Source organism: Choristoneura fumiferana, unplaced genomic scaffold (assembly GCF_025370935.1).
Source record: "Choristoneura fumiferana unplaced genomic scaffold, NRCan_CFum_1 Sck3bRy_57;HRSCAF=227_pilon, whole genome shotgun sequence".
Lineage (NCBI taxonomy): Eukaryota > Metazoa > Arthropoda > Insecta > Lepidoptera > Tortricidae > Choristoneura > Choristoneura fumiferana.
In genome coordinates this window covers 36,649-47,488 of record NW_027413043.1, presented here as the reverse complement: position 1 = coordinate 47,488, position 10,840 = coordinate 36,649, and the positions used below count along the sequence as shown (strand labels likewise).

General features: G+C 38.8%; 1 long non-coding RNA gene across 1 annotated transcript; it reads left to right on the top strand.

Annotated features, from left to right (window-relative positions):
* Window positions 1-8,089: 8,089 nt before the first annotated feature.
* Window positions 8,090-8,967, top strand: LOC141445213 (uncharacterized). Its single transcript, XR_012453298.1, has 2 exons — window positions 8,090-8,289; window positions 8,375-8,967. It is a non-coding gene; the product is annotated as an uncharacterized lncRNA (long non-coding RNA).
* Window positions 8,968-10,840: the final 1,873 nt, after the last annotated feature.

Genomic DNA, 10,840 nt, shown 5'->3' with positions numbered 1-10,840 from the left:
GGAGCCACCAAGGAGGAAAAATACAAGGACCAAATATTATATGAAACATTTTCTGCGAAACGAAATTCTATGAAATTTCTGTCTGCGAAAGAAGGGAACACCGTGAGATGTAATATGTCACGACCGACAAAAGGTGGTTCTTATTAGGTACACTGGACCGCTAAAAACAATGTCCCAGAAATAGCTGACCTAGACCCTTTTTCCAGCGCACTGGAGTGTGCTGGGGATATTTTTGAACACCTTGCATCGTGTGTGATGCCGACCGAACCGAACCATAAGTAAGGACACGTGTAGGAAAAATGTTGTAAAAATATTTAGAGACTGGATTATACGCTATCGCATTTGTACAGTGGGGGTACGCAAAGCTTCGTCAGTGTTAAATAGTATATTACTGTATAGGCCGGGAAGTAGGGGGTTGCCGGCCAAGCAGATAGACGGCCGTGCGCATAGCGGTGTTGTGTGAGGATGGGGGATTACTAATGTATCGGCGAAAATTATTTAGCAAATTATTAACTCCCAAACTATTTATCCCATATTTTTATTTAGGCGAAATGTTATTTCCCAACTCAACGTTTCGCACTGATATCATTTTCCAACTAATGATTCGATAAATTATTATTATGCAAATATGTTTTCGTCAAATGTATTGATTGGCATACCTTAATTTAGCAACTTATTGAATGGCATCCAACCTACTTTTCTAGTGTCATTTATCCTGGCTGCTATAAAAAAAACTAACATCTAGCTACGCTCCGCTTCGCTCCCGCCTTAGCCTTCTGAACTTAAACTATCCAAGTCGCTTCTGCTCCGAACCGTCTTGCTCGCTCGCTTCGCTCGCTCGCACAAATCAAATTGAAGTATAACTTTGCAATATAAAAATTGCCCAAATGTTATTTGACAATTTGTTATTTGCCTAAGCCAATCATTTGCTACATAATTATTTGCCACATAAAAGTGTGATGAAGTAAAATTTTGCAATATAAAAATGTTGCGAAATAAAAAAATGCGAAGTAAAGTTATGCCAAATATTAGTTTGCCAAATGAAACTTTGGCGAAAGGTTGGTTGCTAAGTGAAATTTGGCGAAACATATTTCGCCGAAAAGGCAGTACACCACCGAGGATGGGTAAATGAAGCGTTTCTGTTTCATGAAAAGCACATTCTTCACTAAGCACCCTCGCACATTTCTGGTGGAGACGTAGCCCAATCTAATAGTAGGTATACATTGGAAACATTTTTCCGAGAAAGCGTATTACTTGATATCTCCTTTAGTGTCAGAATCAGGGTTTCGAAAATATCCGATATTTATTATAAATATCAAAATATCGGATATTTATGATATATATCCGATATATATCAAAAGTTTGATATATATCCATTTTGTATGAAAGCCATATTATTATTTGTAAAATAAATTAAGTAAAATTGTTTCTGCACTTTATCAATTACTTTCTTTGTAAATAATACAACAAAAACTTACTCTTTCGTAACGAAATTTTTCTGACACGACTGACGCCATTAACGCCGGCAGAAGTGTTGCCATTAATGGATTAGAACCTACTATTAGGGAGTATCTTTTAACTACTCCAACGCCATCTACATTTGGGAAGTAGAAATACAGTAACAAAGGCCAAAAACTAGCCAAAAATTACTTAATAATATCAAATTTTTAAACCAATTTTGTATTGATATATATCGGATATATATCATGATATATATCCATTGATATATATCCTCGAACCCTGGACAGAATAACAACAAATAGGTTGTCGACCCGTTGAAAAATTGACCCGTTTTCCTTAAACAAATTTTTCCGTTAAGTCTATCATTTATTTTAATTCTGTAAAAAAACAATACAAAATAAGGACATAAACAACATTATCTAATTTTATTAGTTGACCTGTAACTATCAGATTTGTCTGTTATTATTCCAAATGTCAATGTGATGTTCCGGTTTCGTTCTAAATTTAACTTTGGCAGGCCTGATAAATTACCTTTGTGCAAGCGAATGTCGACGTTAAGGTGAGGAACCTTTTCTTACCCCGACCAAAGTCTAAAGAACTTAGTCACAAAACTCGGCCGTCTAGAACAGAGCAACGATGAGGTGCGGTGCGGGGGAGAGCGGCGTGGCCCCGCGGGCGCCCCGTCCATTCCGACGTTCAGTGCGCGATGGTACTGACTGCCTGTGAAGGGTGTCGTAATGAGGGCTATCGTTTTTTGTCTCACTAGATGGCGCACTGTTGCGTGAGGTTTTTAAGTGTGGCTTCAGAGTCTGTTATTACCGGGCGTTAAAACAAAGTTAGAATTAAAATCGTATTTAAAACACCTAACGTACCATGAAATATCCAGCCACCACAGTGTTGCTTAGTCCGTTTTGTTCGAAAAAAGGGAGGACAAAAGTCCCGAAGACAAAACTGTCTCGAAACCAGACATCATTGCCGTACGCATAATTCCATAATTATTTCAGGTAATGCAAAATATTCACAAACATTTTCTAATTATAAATAAACCCGCGTAGCTCACCCAAAAACTATGAGATTTGACATTTTGGAGACCTCACGCTACACTAGCGCCTCTAGCGGCGAATTCATTCGCGATAGCCCTCATTTGTCGTGAATAAAATTTAATAATTGTTCCGACACAGGAGTGGCCAGTTAATTAGAAATGAGTTGTACATGTGAAGCATACGGCTGTATGTCAGAATGTATGTTCGTTTTTATGTTAGAATGAGAATCAGCTATATTGTTAAATTCAATAACAGAATATTAAAATCATCAAACAATAAATGCCGCAAATATTATATTTGTCGGTTCAGCATCTTTAAAAATAAATAAACTGGAGATTTAACTTGCGTTTTTAACCCCTGAGACCGTTTTTGAGATATTGAACTTTGTAGCGACAAAGTGAAGTGGAAAAAGCAACCTGAGATATGTGTGCATAGGAGAAATTCGTGTCTAGACTCCTGTCCAGCGGTGGTGTAGGGGTTATAGCACGCAGCACGGATTGCTGAGGACCTGGGTTCGATTCCCAGCGCTGGTCTCTTTTTCTGTTTTTTTCTGTGCATCCATGTCCCAGTTTGTATTTTCGATATGGTTTCACGGGATACCCGAAAGTAACGAATTTGGAGTTGAAATAAAAAATACAAAAAGACTCCAAAGAACCAATCATAATATATTGATACGACCTGTTTTTGTAATGTGTTACATTGTTGTCGTGTTTTGCGAGCCATAAATGAGTCAGCTGTTAAATGTATATATCATCATCATCATCCCAGCCTTATATACGTCCCACTGCTAGGCACAGGCCTCCTCTCAGAACAAGAGGGCTTGGGCCATAGTTCCCACGCGGGCCCAGTGCAGATTGGGAACTTCACACGCACCATTGAATTGCTTCGCAGGTTTGTGCAGGTTTCCTCACGATGTTTTCCTTCACCGCAAAGCTCATGGTAAATTTCAAATGTAATTCCGCACATGAATTTCGAAAAACTCAGAGGTGCGAGCCGGGGTTTGAACCCACGACCCTCTGTTTGAGAGACGATAGGTCAAACCACTAGGCCACCACGGCTCTAATGTATATATATATTTATATATAGGCAGTTTTCGGTACTGGATTTAGGTTATCTATGGCCACAATTTCGAGCAGTGTCGTGAAAACGATATTTGTTAAAACAATATTTTTGAATGCAAGATTTTTTTGTTGACTGTACTTGCATTGTCATCCAACCTCAACCAGATGTATAGATAGATATGTTAATGTCTAACATCTGTCCCCTATTTAATAAAAGTTTACAATTTGGTAAATTTCTCATACAAAAAAGTGACAATTACATAGAATTGTAGCATATTATAACTTATTAAATATGGGCCTTGTAGCAAGCATGGTGAACGGTTGTGTTGCTCTGAAGATGAGCTCTGGTTGAGTTCGTAACGCGTCAGTGTAGTGTGGAGGTGGAGGAGGAGGAACTGCATGAACACAAATTTCTTGCAACGTAGTTATGATGAAGTCGCGGGTGTCCAAAGTAATTGTTTCAGGTCATTGATATGCAATGGACCTCCGCAAAGTAACGCCTGATTCAATAAATTAGTTAAATAGAAATTCCCCAAAAATTCATCGTCGATTTCATAAACATTAAAACATTGTATTTAATAAGGCCAAAATTCGTGACTCTAAACCCAGTAGTAGAAATTTCAAGATTTTGTCCCTATCCCGTGGGAATATCGGGTTAAAAAGTAGCCTTTGTGTTATTCCAGATGTCCAACTATCTACATACCAAATTTCATCCAAATCCGTCCAGCCGTTTTAGCGTGAAGGAATAACAAGCAGACGCACACGCACACACACACACACACACACACACACACACACACACACACACACATTTATAGGAAACCCGGATAACTCACGTCTTAAATCGAGTTTAAGACACGCTGCCGTGTCGCGTGCTCCCAGAGGAAGGGCTACGAAATAGCCCGAAAAATGTAAAATAGAATAGAATAGAAAATGTTTATTCGTTTTTTTTCACAAAAAATACATTAGACATACAATTTTAACAAATAATAAAAATAAAAACAATTTTTTGTGAAATCGCGAAGCGGTCCCATTATTTGCAAGTTAAATAAAAGCTTGTAAAAAACCGGTAGTAAACCCGAAATAGAGCAGCAGCTGTGCTGCAAGTTATTCTGGCAACCATTAATCTAGCACTGGACGGTTGTGACGTCAAATGCTGGAAATCACTTTGAGTCTACATAACAAGTTTTTGATTAATACAGTTTAGTATTAGTACCAACTGTTTTTGCTGAGTGTAGGTGGGGTTAATCAGTTATATGTAAAAAAAAAAACAATTTTTAGTGTAGCTGGTTGCCATGGTAACGTCTCCTGGGTCACTTATTATAAGTATGATTTTATGGGGTAAAAATCGCTATAGATGTATTCTGCGACCTTTCGAAAGCTTTTGATTGTGTGGATCATGATACTTTAATTTGTAAGTTACATTTTTATGGCATTCATGGCCTCTCTTTAGAACTCATTAAATCTCACCTTACACAAAGAAAGCAAAAGGTAGCGATTAATGGAACGGTATCGGCGGGATCTGTGGTCAAAATGGGAATGCCTCAAGGATCCATTCTTGCCCCATTCCTGTATCTTATTTATGTAAATGACCTAACTTATATGGTAAGCCGAAAGTCGGGTATAGTTATGTTTGCTGATGACACGTCTTTACTGTTCAAGGTTAGTAAAAAAGACACCGACTTCATTGAACCCAATAAACCACGTCCGTGATATCCGCATGGTTTGCTGCCAATAACTTGTTACTAAATCCTAAGAAAACCAAATGTTCCAAATGTTGATTTAGGGGAAGTTGGGTTGTTGAGTAAAAGCACCATTGTCGGGATTACTAAAACTAATTTTACTACTCTCATTACAAGCTTATATACCTAATGTTAATCTATGACCTATGTTACTAATCTACGGAAACTTATCTGAATCAATGCGCGTGAGATCAACGACGCACGTCTATCGGCACGATTCAGATAAGCTCATGCGATGGCACAGTTGATAAATTCATCTAACTCGAATTCAGTTTCTAATATAAAGTTAAATGGTCAAACTATTGAATTTGTAAAATCAACAGTAGGACCGGTTCGTAAAGCCTGATTTAGGACCATTTCGTGACATACAACTCTTTTTTTAATTTTAATATCTTTTTGTTACGCTACGCTACTTTGTCACGAATAAATGATTTCTTTCTTTCTTTCTTTCTTTCTTCAAAATGTCACTCATTTAATACAATAATTGATTTGGGCGCCGTCGTATTCCGCTCGAGATCCGACTTTTTCCGATGGACATCAAGGCGCGTTTCCACCAGAGATGTGTGAGGATGCTTTGCGAGGAATGTGTTTCTCTTGAACCAATAGAACCGATTTCCTATGCACTATTGGACGACCGGATGGCCAAGTGGTTAGAGAACCTGACTACGACGCTCGAGGTCCCGGGTTCGATTCCCGGCCGGGACAGATATTTGTATGAATAATACGAATGTTTGTTCTCGGGTCTTGGATATTTAATATCTATTTAAGTATGTATTAAGCTTTGCTAAGCTTAGTTTGGGACTAGGTCAATTGGTGTCAAGTGTCCCATGATATTTATTTATTTATTTACTACCTATATCTGTACAGCAATGACATTCGATCTGATTGACAGATGCAATTTGCCGCAGTAAACTTTACTTTCGCAAAGGGAAGCGGTGACGCCGCCCGCATTCTAAGCTATTAATACGCCGGTGGCCGCTGCCGTGCCAAGCTTTCGGAGCTTATGGCACGATCGATCGGGATGGGAAGCAGCGATTGCAGTTTGATGGGGTATGGGGTAGGGTTCATAGTAGATCAAAAATAATAAAAAAAAAAATAAGGGTGTATTTACTGAAAATCAGCGCTGTGCCAGTCAGGGCCGCCTATGGAACCCTAACTCACAGCATACGCTGAGTACATCCCCTTTGCCACAGCAAATGTTAGTGTCTAGTTTTTATATTAATAAGTCTTCTTTATAATAAGTTTGAAATTCTCTGTAATAAGAATAAGTCTTCGTTGTACTATGTGTGGCAATACATTATATTTTATCTTATTTTATCTTAAAAATCCGGAGAAAATTCCTGACATTTGATGAAAATACCGGAATTTCTTGTAAATTTAATATTAAACGTGCATGTAAATAAAAGAAGCAAATTTTCGTTCGAATTTTCACTGGCGCGCGCGCCACTGTGATGAAGCACGGGCGGTGAAGGGGCGAGGAGGGGAATTGTAGAAATTATGGACGGTTTATGATTCCCCCCCATTCCGGACAGATACTTATATTTCCGGACTTGTCAGGAAAATTCTGGACGTATGGCAACGCTATATGGGGGTTACTTCAGGTTGGGCAAGAAGGGACAGAATGGTGATTCCGCTAAAGACGATGCTCAATGATATCTGAGTCGAAAATACAAACTGAGACATGGATGCTCAGAAAAACCAGAAAAAGAGACCAGCGCTGGGAATCGAACTCAGGTCCTCAGCAATCCGTGCTGCGTGCTATAACCCCTACACCACCGCTGGACAGGAATCTAGACACAAATTTTTCCTATGCATACATATCTCAGGTTGCTTATTTGATTCTACTACGCTACTTATGCAGCAGCACTAGCGACATCTATGTTCCGCTCTCATCGAGAGACGTCACACTCTTTCGGAACCAACCGCTCACCCAGACAAGAGATGTCGCTACAAAGCGATATGGTTTCACGGGATACCCGTAAAAGTAACAAATTTGGAGTTGAAATAAAAAATACAAAAAGACTCCAAAAAACCAATCATGATATCTGAGTCATTCTGATTACTTTTTTTTTAAATATCATAATCCACAATCCGTGCAATTACTTTGTGACGCATGCTACTCTAGGTTAGGCAGTGTTGCCACCTCAGATATTTTTTTACCCCCAGAGAGCATCTACTCATAATTCTTTAAATCATAGGATGTCTTTTCTTTTAAGGCGTTTAACATAGCTGGAAATTGTGAGCTGTTGTCCGAGGGTATTGGGGTGGGTTTCAAGCCGGTTCCTATATCTTGTCTTAACGCTAGGGATCTCTTCTCTCACTGTGAGCATTTCCAGATGTCCTTGGAGCTCAGCATCAGTCACATCAGTGAACATTGATGATTGTTCGGAGGATTACGCTATGCATTCTCTGCATTCGCATGACTACTTAAAATTGCACTTAAGTTATGACACGATTGATCGGGGTGGGAAAGATGGGCGATTGTGGTTTAAGGGGGATATGGGGTGACACCAGGTTATAGAAAATATAGAAATATTTTTATTCTCATTTCGCAACATATATACAACAAATAAAAAACGAGTATTACATACTGCAGCATAAATCTGCTGCATGCAATCTAACCTTCTTTTTTGAAATTGAGTGTTAACCTATTTTTGCTTATACGTTTTGGTCGTTTAGTTGCGGTTCACTTCTTGATTTTTTTTTAAAGGTTTGAATTGGTATCCTGGAAACGTGGAACAGAGGACGCGAAAATTTGGTTTGTCAAATGTGTTTTCCGTGGATGATTTTTGGCAATAGTGCCTTGGATTAATATTTTGGTTTAATATTCCTGGGATTTCTTTTATGTGACAATTATAATGGTGTTCTAAAGTGTTAATTATTATAACCTGGCGAATTGATTGTTTCTCCAACTGCTGCGAGCTGGTGGCTCGTAGTCGCCTCCCTTTTATTAAAAGCCGGATCTGTTTTTGCCAGTTTCGGGTAAGTTTTTTCTGTTTTGTAGCGAATTTAGGTTTTGTTAGGGCTCATGGTTTGAATGAATTCTTAGTCTCTTTTATCTTTTCAGCTCCCACCTTACGGTGTGGATTTTTGTGGACATCGTACTGCGCTCCGCACACGATTGTGGGCATAATTTGTCATCGCTTCGGTGTCGGGATTGTTGCCTGCATCCAGTGACAGGGGAACCGCTCCACACCAACAACAAAGACCACGTGAAGATTGTCACAAACTTTTGGAGTTTCTTACTAAAAACTTTATTTTTTGGCTTATAACGGCGAACTATTTTAAAATTTCAGTAGTTTCACATTTTTTTTAAAAGTATTCTATGTTTTTCTAACTTTTCGCTTCAGTTTTATATCGTAGTCTTAAGCAAACACGTTCGGAACTCTTTTCTACTGTTAATAGAATTTTATGCGCATAAGATCCTACTTGGTGTTACGCTCTAAAGTATCGCGAATTATTTTGTAATTTCGAAAACTACTTGCATAGTTTATTTGCCCATTCCATATATATTTTGTACTATATTTTTCAAAATTCTAAAAGCCCACGAAGGCCTCCATGATTTCGGTAATCTTTTGGCAAAACAATATGACGACCCGTTAATACTACTCTGTTATTTCATCGGCTGATTTTTTTTACATTAAATCTTTATTAATCATATCTCAAAAATTATACGTTTCATTTATAGTGCATTGCACATAAGTGTTGTGTTGTGGGGCTTGCCCGAGGTTCATTGAATTTTGGGTAAGCTTTGCTACAAAATTGGCGCCCGAATAAAAAGGTAAATTATTTTATCGTTAAATTTATAAATTGTTTGAATTTTATTTTCTTTATGTCGTAGGGGATGGCAGTCGCATTCGACTGCGCTTTCGCTTATTGATTCTGCTTATTTTACAGATTAATATTAAAAGGGTATGTTTTTACTCCCCCACCTGTGATAGTTTTAGTACTGCAAGTCCACCCTTGATCTTGGTTCGCTTTCACGCTCAACTAGGTACGTTCGAAGTTCTACGCTACACACGCAGTCCAATTGAATATACTCTGTATTGTAATCAAGTGATAAGAATACTGTATAATTGTTCACATTTATGCGTTTTATTCAGTCCTAAACTTTTTAATCCTGTATTGTTCATTTAGTAGGTTACAATTCCGCTTATTTAAAACTGTAGTTACGTAGTATTTTCTGTTTTATTTTACTATTTGGCGGTTGTATTAGTTACTGGATTTCTGCTGTTTGTTAATTATGGAAGGGGATAGTGCTGTTGAATCCATTCACGAAACACCTAATCTGGCTTCTCCAATCCTTCAACCGAGACGGCGCATTCTAAATCCTGAAGCTGGTGAACAATTCCACGACTCAATTATGGGGGAACCTACGCCACCACATTTCGTCACGCGTACTATGGTGAAGGAGGAGTCTTTGACGAAATGGGGAATAAAGTTCTCAGGTAATACTTGTGTTCGCGATTTTTTCTTTCGGATTGAAGAAGAATCTGAGGCTCGCGGTGCTCCTACCTCGTACATCGTGCGTCGCTTTCACGAATTACTTAGCGATACAGCTCTTAAATATTTCCGATCTATCAAGCATCCAGCTTTGAGTTATGAAAGCCTTAAGTCAGCCTTTTTGAAGACGTTCGACGTTGTTGACTTTGACTTCAAGGTGGAACGTGAATTACGTAGTTTGAAGCAGAGGGGAAACCAGTCTATGCGAGACTTCATCATTGAGGCGAGAGATCTGAATTCAAAGCTTCTTTCACCAATTAGTGAAGACGGTCTTTTCCTTATCGTAAAGTATGGGATACATCCTCGCTATTTTCCTTGTTTGGCAACAAATTTGATAGATGATTTAGATTCTTTATTACAGATTGCCGGGAACTTTGAAACTTTCCAGCCTCAAGCTAGTTCTTCAAAACACGTTGCACCTGTGCAGATACAACAATCTCCTCCTTTGTGCTTGAAATGCAGTGATGCCGGACACCAGTATCGCGCGTGTCCAAAATATCCCGGACCCATTTGCTTCCGTTGCAAGCGTGAGGGAGTGATCACTCGTGACTGTGCTGCTTGTAATCCGTCTTCCCAAAAAAACTAATAACTGGTGTGCGGTCTAGCCCAACCGTATCACCCGTTGTTATTACTGATTCTGAAGATAACCGTTTGTTTGTCGAGATTTATATTGCAGGCGTGCGTGTTAAGGCATTGTTAGATTCTGGAGCTCAAACTTCTTTAGTTGATGTTTCGCTTTTGGCTGATTTAGGTATCACTTTTTGCACGAAGATTCGTCCGTCTGTGGTTTCAGCGGATAATTCTCCGATTGAGATACTGGGTGGCGCAGACCTTCCCATTCATTTTAATGGATCGATTGTGTTCCATTCATGTCTGGTTGGTAGGAATTTACCAACTTTATTCATTTTAGGGATCGAATTTTGGAATAAATTTGGTCTTACGTCCGTATTAAGTAGAGCTTTTGAACAGGAATTTTCTGGTGATTTGTTCATTCCGCGGCCGGTTACAGTCAGTCATTCCCAACTGTTAA